The following is a 15,826-nucleotide window of genomic DNA, read 5'->3' as shown; positions in this document are numbered from 1 at the left end:
TGGAAGAAATGGGTGCATTCCTAGAGATGTATCAACTACCAAAATTGAACCAGGAAGAAATAGAAAACCTGAACAGACCTATAACCACTAAGGAAATTGAAGCAGTCATCAAAAATCTCCCAAGAAACAAAAGCCCAGGGCCAGACGGCTTCCCAGGGGAATTCTATCAGACATTTAAAGAAGAATTAATACCTATTCTCCTGAAACTGTTCCAAAAAATAGAAATGGAAGGAAAACTTCCAAACTCATTTTATGAGGCCACCATTACCTTGATCCCAAAACCAGACAAAAGACCCCACCAAAAGGAGATTTACAGACCAATATCCTTGATGAACATGGATGCAAAAATCCTCACCAAAATCCTAGCCAATAGGATTCAACAGTACATTAAAAGGATTATTCACCACGACCAAGTGGGATTTATCCCTGGGCTGCAAGGTTGGTTCAACATCCGCAAATCAATCAACGTGATACAATACATTAACAAAAGAAAGAACAAGAATCATATGATCCTCTCAATAGATGCAGAAAAAGCATTTGACAAAGTACAGCATCCTTTTTTGATCAAAACTCTTCAGAGTATAGGGATAGAGGATACATACCTCAATATCATAAAAGCCATCTATGAAAAACCTACAGCGAATATCTTTCTCAATGGAGAAAAGCTGAGAGCTTTTCCCCTAAGGTCAGGAATGCGGCAGGGATGTCCACTCTCACCACTGCTATTCAACATAGTATTAGAAGTCCTAGCCACAGCAATCAGACAACAAAAAGAAATCAAAGGCTTCCAAATCAGCAAAGAGGAAGTCAAACTCTCACTCTTTGCAGATGATATGATACTGTATGTGGAAAACCTATAACACTCCACCCCAAAACTGCTAGAACTCATACAGGAATTCAGTAAAGTAGCAGGATATAAAATCAATGCACAGAAATCAGTGACATTCCTATACACCAACAACAAGACAGAAGAGAGACAAATCAAGGAGTCGATCCCATTTACAATTGCACCCAAAACCATAAGATACCTAGGAATAAATTTAACCAAAGAGGCAAAGGATCTGTACTCAGAAAACTATAAAATACTCATGAAAGGAATTGAAGAAGACACAAAGAAATGGAAAAACTTTCCACACTCCTGGATTGGAAGAACAAACATTGTGAAGATGTCAATGCTACCTAGAGCAATCTACACATTCAATGCAATCTCCATCAAAATACCATCCACTTTTTTCAAAGATATGGAACAAAGAATCTTAAAATTTGTATGGAACCAGAAGAGACCCCGAATAGCCAGAGGAATATTGAAAAAGAAAAGCAAAGCTGGCGGCATCACAACTCCAGACTTCCAGCTCTATTACAAAGCTGTCATCATCAAGACAGTATGGTACTGGCACAAAAACAGACACATTGATCAATGGAACAGAATCGAGAGCCCAGAAGTGGACCCTCAACTCTATGGTCAACTTATCTTTGACAAAGCAGGAAAGAATGTCTAATGCCAAAAAGACAGTCTCTTCCACAAATGGTGTTGGGAAAATTGGACAGCCACATGCAGAAGAATGGAACTGGACCATTTCCTTACACCACACACAAAAATAGACTCCAAATGGTTGAAAGACCTAAACGTGAGACAGGAGTCCATCAAAATCCTAAAGGAGAACACAGGCAGCAACCTCTTCGACCTCAGCCACAGCATCTTCTTCCTAGAAACATCGCCAAAGGCAAGGGAAGCAAGGGCGAAAATGAACTATTGGGATTTCATCCAGATAAAAAGCTTTTGCACAGCAAAAGAAACAGTCCACAAAACCAAAAGACAACCGACAGAATGGGAGAAAATATTTGCAAATGACATATCAGATAAAGGGCTAGGATCCAAAATCTATAAAGAACTTATCAAACTCAACACCCAAAGAACAAATAATCCAATCAACAAATGTGTAGAAGTCATGAACAGACGTTTTTCCAAAGAAGACCTCCAAATGGCCAACAGACACATGAAAAAGTGCTCAACATCGCTCGGCATCAGGGAAATCCAAATCAAAACCTCAATGAGATACCACCTCACACCCGTCAGAATGGCTAAAATTAACAAGTCAGGAAACGACAGATGTTGGTGGGGATGTGGAGAAAGGGGAACCCTCCTACACTGTTGGTGGGATTGCGAGCTGGTGAAACCCCTCTGGAAAACAGTATGGAGGTTCCTCAAACAGTTGAAAATAGAGGTACCATACAATCTAGCAATTGCACTACTGGGTAATTACCCCAACAATACAAATGTAGGGATCCGAAGGGATACGTGCACCCCAATGTTTAAAGCAGCAATGTCCACATCGCCAAACTATGGAAAGAGCCAAGATGTCCATCGACACATGAATGGATACAGAAGATGTGGTATATATACACAATGGAATAGTATGCAGCCATCAAAAGGAATGAGATCTTGCCATTTGCAAAGACATGGATGGAACTGGAGGGTGTTATGCTGAGTGAAATAAGTCAATCAGAGAAAGACATGTATCAGATGACCTCACTGATATGAGGAATTCTTAATCTCAGGAAACTAACTGAGGGTTGCTGGAGTGGTGGGGAGCTGGGAGGGATGGGGTGGCTGGGTGATAGACATTGGGTAGGCTAATGCTATGGTGAGTGCTGTGAATTGTGCAAAACTGTTGAATCACAGATCTGTACTTCTGAAACAAATAATGCAACATATGTTAAGAAAAAAGAAAAAGAAGAAGATAGCAGGAGGGGAAGAATGAAGGGGAGTAAGTCAGACGGGAAGATGAACCATGTGAGACGATGGACTCTGAAAATCAAACTGAGGGTTCTAGAGGGTAGGAGGGTAGCGGGATGGGTTAGCCTGGTGATGGATATTAAAGAGGGCACATCCTGCGTGGAGCACTGGGTGTTATGCACAAACAATGAATCATGGAAGACTACACCAAACCTAATTATGTAATATATGGTGATTAACATAACAATAAAAAAATTAAAAAAAAACTATATCAACTGTCAGGGCTAACCAACTACCAACCTCTGCTAGTCTTTGTGGTACATTTCTGATGAAAAGTAATTAGTGTAATGGCAGTTTTAAAATGTATTTTAAAAAAGTGTCATTTAATTAATGACACAAATTATTAATATATGAAATGAAAGAGGATTCATCATTATTGATACCATGAGCATTAAAAAGATAATAGTAAATTATTTTGAGGAACTCTATGCCCACAAATTTGATAATATGAAGTGAATCTGTTCCTTGAAATACAGAAAATAACAAAACACAGAAAAAAAATGATAATCTGAATAGGCCTATAATTATTAAAGACATTTAATCAATAATTAATAATCTTTCATAAAAGAAAGATCCAGGCCCAGATGGTTTTACTAGTTATTTTTACCAAACATTTAACAAGAAATGATACCAATTCTTTATAATCTCTTCCAAAAAATATAACTAGAGGCACTACTTCCTAACTCATTCTGTTGTGGCAGTATTATCCTAATACCAAAAACAGATAAAGATACAACAAGAAAGGAAAATTACATACCAATATCTCTTAAACATAGAAGCAAAATTCTCAACAAATGTCGTGAAATTGCATCTAAAAATGTATTAAAATAATTATGCACTATGACCAAGTGTGATTTATTCCAGGTATGCAAGACTTGTTCAAAATTCAAAAATGAGTTGATTTAATTCATCACAACAACAAACTAAAGAAGAAAAAAAGATGTAATTGTATCATTTCATGCAGAAAAATTATTTGACAAATTCTAACAACTATTAATGGTGAAATGCTCAGAAAACTAGGAATAGAAAGGAATTTCTTCTATTTGGTAAATAACATCTATAAAAACCTCCAGCTAATACCATACTTAATGGTGAGAAACTGAATACTTTCTCTCTATGACTGGGGACAAGGCAAGGGTGTACTCTGTTATCATTCTTGATAAACATTTTATTGGAAGTGCTTACTAATGCGATGAGAAAAAAAAGGAGATAAATAATGTACATATTGGGAAGAAAGAAGTTCAACTGTTTTCATCTGCAGATAAAATGACTGTCTATGGAGAAAAATATAAAAAGTCAAGAGAAGGAGCACTTACATGGCACAGTTAAGCATTTGACTCTTGGCTTTAGCTCAGGTCCTAATCTCAGGGTTGTGAGATCCAGCGCCATGCTGGGCTCCATGCTCAGTGTAGTCTGCATGAGATTCTCTCCTCCTCTCCCTGACTCTCCTGTTTGTGCTTTCTCTCTCTCTCAAATAAATAAACAAATCTTAAAAAAAAAAAAAAGAATCAAGAGAAAGATTATAGCAAGGCCACAGGATACAAGATTAATATTAAAAAGTCTATTGCTTTCCTTCATAGCAGAAAAAACTAATTGGAACTTGAAATTAGAAATTAAAAACACACTATCATATCCATTATGTCAAAAAAATGAGATACTTAGGTACAAATATAGCAATATATTTATAGGATCAGTATGTGGGAAAACACAAAATTATTTTTTTTGAAGACATAAAATTCTTATGAAAGAAATCAAAGAGTTAAATAAATGGAAATGTAGTCCATGTTCATAGATGGCAAGACTCAATAGTGCTAAGATTTCAATTATTTGCACCTTGATCTATGATTTAATATAATCCCAATCAAAATTTTATCAAGCTATTTTGCATAGATCAATAAAGTATTACTAAAATTTACATAAAAGGCAAAAACAAACAAAAAACACTTAGAAGAAGAATAACATTGAAGGGTGGGTATTACCCAACTTCAAGACTTACTATAAACCTAAAGTGACCAAGATAATATGCTATTAGTGAAATAATAGACACATATGCCAATAAAATAAAATAGCATCCAGAGATGGATCCACACACGTCCTTGAGTGATAGACTCCCTCCTTCAGCAAAATATAAAGTGGCGATTAAGGGACACTGAATCAAAATGACAAAAGAGCCTATGTGTCCTTCTCATCCATGAAATCATAGAAACTTTGCAAATTATAGAAAACATGCTAGACAAACAATAAAAACAATAACTGGCATCAGCATACAATAAATTAAGGCAATTTTTAAAATTAAACCACATAAAAATGAGATCTAACAGAAAAGTAGCTAGAGAAAATATGCAGACTACTCTGGAAGTGCTTTAAAAAACAAAACAAATGAACAAATAAACAAAAAATGGTAGGAGTCACCAAGTAACAGGAAAATATAAATCCCAAAACAGAAACACCAAACTCAGTAAAGAAAAATATAAATTTCTAGAGAAACAGATTTGAGAGAACAAATTGAAATGAAACATAAAATAAAAATGTAATACTCCTACAACTGGTTTGAAGACAGTGATTGTGTACAATAAAATATCTTTAAATTTACACTTCTAATTGTCATAAATAACACTAAAGGAGATTAGATGGGGGAAGCAAACAAATATAAAAATAGCAAAATAAATCCAAGCCCAGTTAAGGGGGAGGGGTGCTAACTATTGAAAAGGCAGGTGAAAAATCATGCTCCAGGGGTAGGTGGGCTACAGCTTGGCTTTAGAGTTGCCCCACATCCAGAGAAAAGAGAAAACAGGATTCCACTCATGAATTAAAGAGTTTGTAAGATATAAAGTTAAATAACATTTAAGAGATTCATGAGCAAGTCTCATAAGAGGAGCTGAAAGTAAATTTCCCAATGAGTTTTTACAAAGAGGATGTGCTCATTATCATTCCTTAAATTAATGTAACAAATTTGTTAACAGGAAGGCTTGTTATCCTGTTCCTTGGGGGCAGGCATAATAATAATTTTTGAAAAGGCTTTACATATTTTTCCCTCTTTAATTTTCAGGTAGACTAATGAATTTTAATTTCAGGGGTTGGTTAGAGGGAGATACCAGTGGTTTTCACAGAAATACATCATAAAACATTGCTTAATGTAGCACTTCAGAGGTAAGTAAAACATGGTTCCTCAGTACCCAGAGTTCAATTAGGAACTCAGGAGACAAGCAAAGGTTCCATCTTTATTAGAGAGGATTATTATTATTTTCTCTTCATCAGCAGGAGGGGGACCTGGGTTATGGGTATGGTTGGAAAACATTCACTATTTTGAAATCAAGAATGGTAATAAAATATAACCAGTGATTTTGATGTCTATTTTGAAATACATCAGTGCATATTTAACCACTGAATTCAACATAATGGTATTTATGATATAGCAACAAGGTACAATTACATTTCTTTTCAAAGTACTATTACAAGATAGAAGAAATTTGTTTAATTTTATTGTGTATTATATTTCTAGAAAATCAGTATTTGATGGATTTAGAAGAATTAATAAACCAATCCAGCAATCTCTGCAGATAAAGTAATTCCGATTCCAATAAATGTATTTTTGGCAAATGACTTCTGCTTCCATGATTTATCAACTTAACGTGGAACAGGCCTACAGCAGGAGAGTATAAGCCTCTTTTGCACTTGTCCCTGTCTTTGCAGACCAAGAAAAGCAGGAAACATAATATCTAAGAGTAGGTTGGAAAAATATTGTTTGTGTTAGGTTGACAGCATATGAATCAACAGAAAATAAAGCAAAAGCAGTAAGGACACACAAAGTTTACTTTTATCTTCAATCATGGAAATGCTTTATGTCTGTTGAAGAAAGAAAACAGCACTATTAGAGTTAACTGAGCATATTAAACTGTAAACCGCAAAGTGACTTCTCATATCATAAACTTAGTTCCAAGGGGTTGCAGTAAGTTTAAATTTAGAGGCACAGCAATGCTAGCATGGATTAATAAGGCATTAGGAGCAGTTTGGATGAAAAATGCTACAGCTGAAAAGCATATGGGGTTGCTTTCTCAACCACCACTCTTAGATTTAGGGTAATCAAATTGCAGAGGTTTATAGGCCTTAAGATCCTTCATAAACTCATAGTTCCTATAGCATGTGATATTACCTGGTTGATTGAAAACATCCACTCAAAACTTCATTGATATATAATGTGACAAAAATTTCAGTCCAGCCCAGGAAGTTAGATAAAAGGATCTATCCCTGCAGCAACCCAAAATCCATATGGAGACAAAGACTATATGACAATACAATAAATTAAAACAAGGCTCTATTCTTATTCACTCAATTGAACACATTGTGTGTGACAAATATTATACTTGGCACAAGACAGGGTATTTCCTGCCCTTGTGGAACACATAATGCATGCAAAATAGCCCAGGGCAATGACTGCACAAAACAATTAAAGAAAATTGAGCTCACAAAAAGTGGGAAAAACAGAATAATGTACCTCCTGATGAAAGTACATGAGACCACCTAGACTACCTTTTCCCCAAAATATCAAAACTGAATATAAATAAGTTTTTAGATTTAACTGCAAAGAACAAATACATATTTGTTTTTTCCTTAGAGGAAAGAGGAATATGCTAAATGTCATTATGAGGGTACAATTAAAAAAAATCAGTGTAGAGGAATTAACAGGGCAAGTAATCCATGATTGTTCAACAAATAAATGGCAAGGCAATAAACAAACAAGCAAAAGAATTCGTGTATAAAAAGATATGTAAGAGAGATACTAATTTGTTGTAATGTATACTTATTTTCTGGTTCATGATTTTTTTTAAAGGTTATTTAATTTTGAGGGGGGACATGGACAGAGGGAGGGGTAGAGGGAGAAGGAGATAATCCTAAGTAGACTCCCCACTGAGGAGTGGGGAGTCCAATGGATGTGGGGCTCAATCTCATGACTCTGAGATCATGACCTGAGCCAAAACCAAGAGTCAGACGCTCAACCGAGTGAGCCACCCAGGCACCCCATCTGGTTCTTGATTTGAATCCTAATTCAAAGAAACAAACTGGGGTGGGAAGTGGGGCAGAGACATAGAAACAACTACTAGGTATTTTACAATACTATAAAAATTATGGAAAATACTATAGGTTTTTGGGGATGCCTGGATGGCTCAGCTGGTTAAGCATCTGCCTTCAGCTCAGGTCATGATCTTGGGGTCCTGGGATCCAGTCCTGCATTGGGCTCCATGCTCAGTGGGGAGTCTGCTTCTCCCTCTCTCTCTCTGCTTCTGCTCCCTACTTGTGCTCACTCTCAAATAAATAAACTCTTTTAAAAAATACTGTAGATTTTTAGATGTGAGAAATGATACAATATTTTTAAAAGATCCTTATCCTTTAAAGATATACATTGAAATGTTTATAGGATTTATTTCAAAATAATGAGATAGGGAGGTGTGGTTATAGGTATAGATGAAATGAAATTGGCCATGAGTTGTAATTTTTGAAGCCAGATAATGGTGGTATATAGGTGGTTATTAATACTATTCTCTTGGGGCACCTGGGTGGCTCAGTCCATTAAGTGTCTGCCCGTGGCTCAGGTCAAGGGTCCTGGGATGGAGCTCTGCATCAGGCTCCCTGCTCACTGGGGAGTCCGCTGCTCCTTCTCCTTCTCCTTCTACCCCTGCCTCCAACTCATGCTTGCTCTCTCTCTCTCTCAAATAAATAAAATCTTTTAAAAAATACTATTCACTCTTTTATGTTGGAAATTTTCTTACAAAAATTAACTTTCTTGATAGTACATGAGAGAAGTAATAATATATTACTAGAAGTAATAATATTAAGGGACTATGATATGTATGAAAGAGGAATATCAACATTAGAATAGAGACTCATGAAAGACTGTTTCAAAAAGATGACATTTATATTAAGAACTTAAAAATAAGTAGGAGTTATCCAGGTCATATAGGGTGGGTGGAGGAAGTGTTTAAGTCAGGGTAACAATATATATGAAAAGCTTTGAAGTGGCGAGAAGTGGATTAACAAGAACAACAAAACCCTCCAAACACACTCAGACTGAAGCAGAATAAAGCACAGTAAAGCAGAAAGTACTGCTACTAAGTCTAGATATATAGATACAGACTATATCAGTGGGTCTTAGTGCCTTCATTAAATAATATAGACATATTCTTATGAAAAATGGAAAACATAAATTTTAGCAGGGAAAAATATTAAATATGAAGTATTAAAAGAACACTGTTATAGACTGAATGTTTGTGACCCCCTCTAAGATTCATACCTTGAAACCTAACTCCCAATGTGATGGTGTTAGAAGGTGGGGCCTTTGGCAGGTGATTAGATCATGGAGTGGAGCTCTCATGAATGAGACTACTGCCCTTATAAAAAAAGACCCAGGAGAGATCCTTCACCTCTTCTGCCTTGTGAGGATATAATGAGAACCAGGAAGTAGGCTCTGACCGGACACCATACCTGCTGGCATTTTGATCTTTTTGTGAGAAATAAATTTGTATTGTTTTTAAGCCACCCACAGCATTCTGTTATAGTAGCCAGAATGGACAAGACAAACATGTGTCACCCTTGAAGAATGAGGTGGAAAAGAGAAAGCATAGAGGCAGGAAGAACTACAAAGCTACAGGAAAAATTGCAGTGAGCAATGATGGTGGCCAGGAGTAGGAGGAAGACAGTATACATATAGAGAATTGGATGGAGTTAAGAAATATTTAAATGGTAAAACAATAAAGACTGTGTGGTGTCCTAGATTAGAGAGAAGTCAAAGAAGACTCTCAGGCTTCTGGGCAGTGGATAGAAACACTGCAACTGGATAATGTTATTATTCAACAAAGTATATAAGAGAGCCAGTCGGGAGTGAGAAATATGAAAGTTAGTTCCAAACTTGTAAAGTTTGAGGTGCTTTGTAACACCAATATAAACATGCTATAGAGGTCATTTTATATAAGAACATGAAGCTGGATCTGGTCTGGCAAAATAAATGGAAAAGTCTCATAAAGATGAGATCACCTAGGAAAATTGTAGAAGCAAAAGAGCACCTACAGTTATGTCAGAAGGGACGCCAAATTTTAGCAGCCTAGGCGATGCCTTCTGTTTCCATATAGAATATAGTAGGTATATCAGAAACCACACATACCCCTACAACAACCAGGAGAAGATATATAAATATACACATTTATTTAAAGAAATCAGAATACTGTGTAAACAGTGAGAAGCAAATGAATTGAAAATTCTAGAGACAAGGAAGCCCATCCAAGTTGAATTGGCCATTACTAATCATTTTCTAGACTGGAGCCTTTGCAGAGTTTGATTGTGGACTGAGTATCAAGTTTGGTTTACACAGATTTAATAAAATGGGAAGAAAAAAAGAGAGCGAGACCTTGGCACACAAAAGGGCATGAAGTTGAAAACTTGGAGAGCCTTGAATGAGCAGCCAGTTTTTCTATGTGCCTGAGGAGTAGAAAGCATCTTCTAAAAGACAGAAGGAAATCTCTTATGATCTTTCAGTGCCCCATAGGCAAAGCCATACCAGAAGGAGAAACCTTCCTCAAATACACATTTGTTTCTCAATCAGACACTTGACCTATAGGAGCCTCAAATAATGGAGCTAAAGGGCAAAGTTCAAAACTTCAGAAGGATAGAGCTGAATATCCTTCATTCTTATTTTGGGATGAGGAAATAGGGACATACCATGATTGTAATGAAAAGTCAGGGAAGTCCCTGCTTGAGGAATAGGGACAAACCAGAAGTGAACTACCCTTACTGAAACATAAAACCATAATCTGACCCAGCTCAATCCCATATTGCTAGATGGTTAATGCAACTCACCTTATCTAACTCTGAAATACAAAATATATGAAATCTAAACCCACTGCATAGATTTAATAGAAAACTTGACAAGCAGAAAATAGGATTAATGAATTCAAGGACAAGTAATAGAAATTACCCAAACTGAAGCTTGGAAAGAAAATGAAAGGTTAAAATAAAACAAAACAAGATTATAAGAGACATGTAGTGCACATGAATAAAATATAAAATCACATATTCACATACATTGAAAATATCTTGTAGTATTTTTAAAAGTATTATAAAAAGTAATTTACAAATGAGATAAAGTTGTCATTTCCTCCAGAATATAATTTATAAACATGGAAAAAATGATGAAATAGAAAATCTGAAGTATTATACTTGATAAATAATTTTATTAATTAAAAAGAAATATTTCTCACACAGAAAACTCAATATATATGTGTGCATATATATATTTGTGTATATATATTGTATATGTATATATATATACATATACATCATAAACACACATACATACAAACATGCAGCAAAAGATTTGTATTTAGCATATAAAAAGAACACCTATAAATCTACTAGAATATTCTGACAAACTACTACATAAGTGGATAAAAGACGAGTAGGGGGGCACCTGGGTGGCTCAGATGGTTTAAGCATCTGCCTTTGGCAGTCCTGGGATCAAGCCCTGAATCTGGCTCCCTGCTCAGCGGGGAGCCTGCTTCTCCTTCTCCCTCTGCCTGCTGCTCCTTCTCCTTGCACGCTCTCTTGAGCTCTCTGAGAAATAATTAAATAAAATCTTAAAAAAAAAAGACTTGAGCAGTTACTTCATAAAAGAAGATATTTTGATGACAAGTAAGCATAATATTATTGTGATAAACATTTTACTATAAATATATGTATATATACATATATATATATATAATCTTCTCAGTAACATTAACAGGAAAATGCAGACTAAAATCACGAAGAGACACTACTGTACTCCCAACCAGGAGAGCTGAAATTAGAATAACAGAAAACGCTTTGTGCTGGTGAGTTATGGAACAATAGGAACTCTCACATAACAATGAGTATAGTGTTAATCAGTACACTCATTTCTGAGAAAGTTAGACTACAGTGAAATACACACGTTCTATGACACTGTGATCTCATTCCTACATATCAATCCAAGAGAAAGCAGAGCTCATTTTTAATAAAATATATGCACAAGAACCCGAGAAATTTTTGCTATGTCCCATAAAAAAATATATGCTAGAATTTCCATTCTGTAATTATCTATAATTAAAAAGTAGAAACAGTATGGATGTCCATAAAGAGATGAACTAACATAATTAATTGTTCCACTGAATTCACACCATGGAACACTGTACAGCCATGCAATAACAAGGATGAATCTCATGGGTGTGATTTTGAGCCAAAGAAACAGGATACAAAAGAATTACACAATGTGATTCTATCTAGAGTCGAAAAACAAAACTAATGTGTGGTAATAGAGATCAAGATAGGTATTATTTTAGTGGAGCCATATGGGAGATTGACAATAGTCTTTTTTTTTTAAGATTTTATTTATTTGAGAGAGAGAATGAGAGAGAGAGAGAGTGCACAAGAGGGGGGAGCAGGAGAGGAAGAAGCAGACTCCCCGCTGAGCAGGGAGCCCGATGCGGGACTCGATCCCGGGACTCCAGGATCATGACCTGAGCGGAAGGCAGTCGCTTAAGCAACTGAGCCACCCAGGTGCCTGACAATAGTCTGTTTATCTAGGTTGTTACTGTGTGTCACCTTATAAATGTGGAAAATGTCATGACATTGAACACAAGATTTTTACCTTTTAGTGTATGTGTATTAATGTGCTAGGGCTGCCATTACAAAATACCCCAGCCTGGATGGCTTAAACAACAAATTTATTTTCTCACAGTTCTGGCATCAAGAAGTCCAAGATCAAGGTGTTGTCAGGGTTGGCTTCTTCTGAGCGTTCTCCCCTTGTCCGGCAGATGGCTGCCTTATCACTGTGTCCTCAGCTGGCCTTTTCTCCAGGCCCACAAACTTGTGTCCAAATTTCCACTTCTTATAAGAACACCAGTCATAGTGGATTAAGTCCTACCCTTAGGACCTCATTTTACCTTAATTACCTCTTTAATTCTCCTATCTCCAAATAATCCCATTCTGAGGTACAGGGAGTTAGAACTTCAACATATGACTTTTGAGAGAACTTTTGAGAGGACACAGTTTAGCCTACTTCTAAAATTTATAAATCAATAAGAAAATATTTAAATCAAAATGGTGTTTAAAAGGCACATAGAAAAAAGTTGGAAATAAGACTCAAATGGAACCTCTAGAGTCTGTGGTATCACAGACTCAAGGAAAAAGTGTTTTTAAAAGGAGGATGTGTTTAAATGTCTCAAATGCTCTAGAGAGATGAATTCAAATGAGGATCTGGAAGTGTCCATTGGCTTTATAAAAAAAGGAAGGTCATCATTCACCTTCACAAGAGCAGTTTCACTGGGCTGGAAAGGGTAAAAGACATATTCAAGTGGGTCGAGTGGAGGGTGGATGGTGGAAAAGGAGAATAAGGTGAAGCCTCTTTATTTGGGAGAGGTTCACCTATGAGTAAGAAATGAGTTGGCAGGAGTTGGAGAGAAATAGGGGCTTGAAAGTTGTCATGGTTGTAGCTTTGGCTTTGGTTTCTTTGCTTTTAAAACTGGAGAAGATTTTGCATACTCTGCCGCTGGTGAAATGCAGGTGACAGTGAGCCAGCTGTTGAAGGTCAGGGACAGGGAGGAGACACTTGCTCAAGAGCTGAAGGGAAGTTGGGGTCCAGAGCACCGACAAAGCAGCTTGCATTGGAAGGGATGGTCAGCTCCTGCCCTGAGATGCAATACGGAACGGTTGGAATAGATGGCGTGCGGGGCAGTCTGAGGCTTAGGGGGTGGGAAGCTGAGGGCATTTCAACTAGAATCCGATCGAGAGTGGCCAGTCCTTGTGAAGTTTTGTTTGCAAGTGATGACAATGAATGTGTGGTGCTCCCAATCATCCACACTGCATGGTTTTCCTCCGCTCTGATCAGTACTTTGGATGCTGCCAGTAGGAGAGGCAGTCAGGGTCCGCCTGGTGGTGGAGAAGACCCATTCTACTGGAATAAATTCATTGTGCTCACAGGAACTCAGTGTGATACAGTCTTATGGACATCATGTATATAGGTTAGCTCTAGTTTATCCAAGAAAAAACTGAAGACCAGATTAACTATACATCTTGCCCACATCCAACCTGCTAATCAAGAGTGAGTTAGAATTTGATTCATTCTGATTCTACAGAACTATCATCTTAATCACTACACTATACTTTAGTGAACAAAAATTATTATTAGTATTCTCAATACAATAACTTTATGTTCAAACATAGTTAACATTTGTAACAAAGAATGCATAATAACAAGAAAGGTTTACATAAAGTTAAACAACAACAACAAAAATCTCAGCCTCCACAATTAACATCGTCACAACTACATGTAGCCTAGTGCCAGGCACTTAGCAGATACTCTATAAATATATGCTAAGTAAACTGTGTTTAAAACATAGAAAAGACCAAAATAAACATAGCAGAATGGTTTAACATGGTTAATCTTTGGGTAAGGGTGATTATCTCCCTTTCTTTCCTCTATTTACCATATTTTTAAATAGACTTTTATTGGTCAGAGAGAGAGAGGGAGAGTAAAGCAGGGTAAGTGGCAGGCAGAGGGAGAGGGAGAAGGAGGCTCCCCACTGAGCAGGGAGCCCGATGCAGTGCTTGATCCCAGGACCCTGGGATCACCTGAGCCAAAGGCAGACACTTAACCGACTGAGCCACCCAGGCATCCCTATTTACCATATTTTCAATTAATGACGATGTAAGGCTTTTAAGAAAAAAAGAAAAAGAAACTGTGAACAGAGTCTTTCCCAATGAAATTGTGCTCCCTTCCATTATTAAATCAGTGTATTCTTGGTGCTATTCTCCACTTCCCATGGCTATCTGCAGGCAATAAATTTCTGCAAGTTGCTGCTGAGAACTCCCTCTCTGGGGTCTGAACACCAAGCTAGGGAGCAGGTCCTGGATCAATGTAATAAATACACCCAGGAGCACTGCTTTCCATAGAAGGGCTCCAAGCATGAGAGCATCTACAGGTCTGAACCATCTGGGCAAAAGCCCTAGAACTTAGACATTTTAAAATCTATTACACAGGCAGCTTTGGGAGTATTCAGGCTGTTTCTTATAGGCAGCCTTTTTTTACCTTCCTGAGAAACCCATAATTATATGGGGAACTAAGTGAAAATTGTGTGAAGATAGCAGTGAACAAAATCATCTTCCCAGGGGAACGTACATAGTACTCTTAGAAGAGGGAGGGAGGGGAGTTGAGAGAGAGGGAGGACACAGGAGAGGTTTAAGGTATTTTTTTAATCATGGGGGAAATTTGATTTCTATTCCATGCATCCAGATGTTTTTGTTATTTCTGGAGCTTTGCAGTGAACTAACCTGTGAATTAACAGAAGAGAATGAATGTTGGCTAAAATTGAGCAAACAATATGTACTTGCAGAGATTTATTTATTTTTTTTTAAAGATTTTATTTATTTATTTATTTGAGAGGGAGAGAATGAGAGACAGAGAGCACAAGAGGGAAGAGGGTCAGAGGGAGAAGCAGACTTCCTGCTGAGCAGGGAGCCCGATGCGGGACTCGATCCCGGGACTCCAGGATCATGACCTGAGCCGAAGGCAGTCGCTTAACCAACTGAGCCACCCAGGCGCCCCCTTGCAGAGATTTAGTAGAGTCCTCAACCCTTCCCTCCTGCCTCCTTCCAGCATATACCCATTTCCCTGCAGGGAAATCTCATGTGCACTTTCAGTAGTGTCTTCTTTAAATGTTTATTTATTCTTGATTCCTTAACGTCTATTTGTTAATGCTTGTCCCAGTGAATTGCATATCAAGTAGGAATCACTACATTTTTATTACTGATGTCTTGGGGCTTTAAAGAATAATTTCTTGCCACATATGATTTTTACTTCAAGGAAAGAGGATCCGAGTGGAGTGTTTTTTTTTTTTTTTCACTGTCTTCTTTCCCCCATCTATTTTTTTTAAATTTTTTTTATTGTTATGTTAATCACCATATATTACATCATTAGTTTTTGATGCAGTGTTCCATGATTCATTGTTTGTTCATAACACCCAGTGC

This window comes from Callorhinus ursinus, unplaced genomic scaffold (genome assembly GCF_003265705.2).
Source record: "Callorhinus ursinus isolate GAN/ISIS: 27379988/994484 unplaced genomic scaffold, GSC_fseal_2.0 scaffold20, whole genome shotgun sequence".
Lineage (NCBI taxonomy): Eukaryota > Metazoa > Chordata > Mammalia > Carnivora > Otariidae > Callorhinus > Callorhinus ursinus.
The sequence above is the reverse complement of the archived record's forward strand: the minus strand, read 5'-3'. Positions refer to the sequence as shown.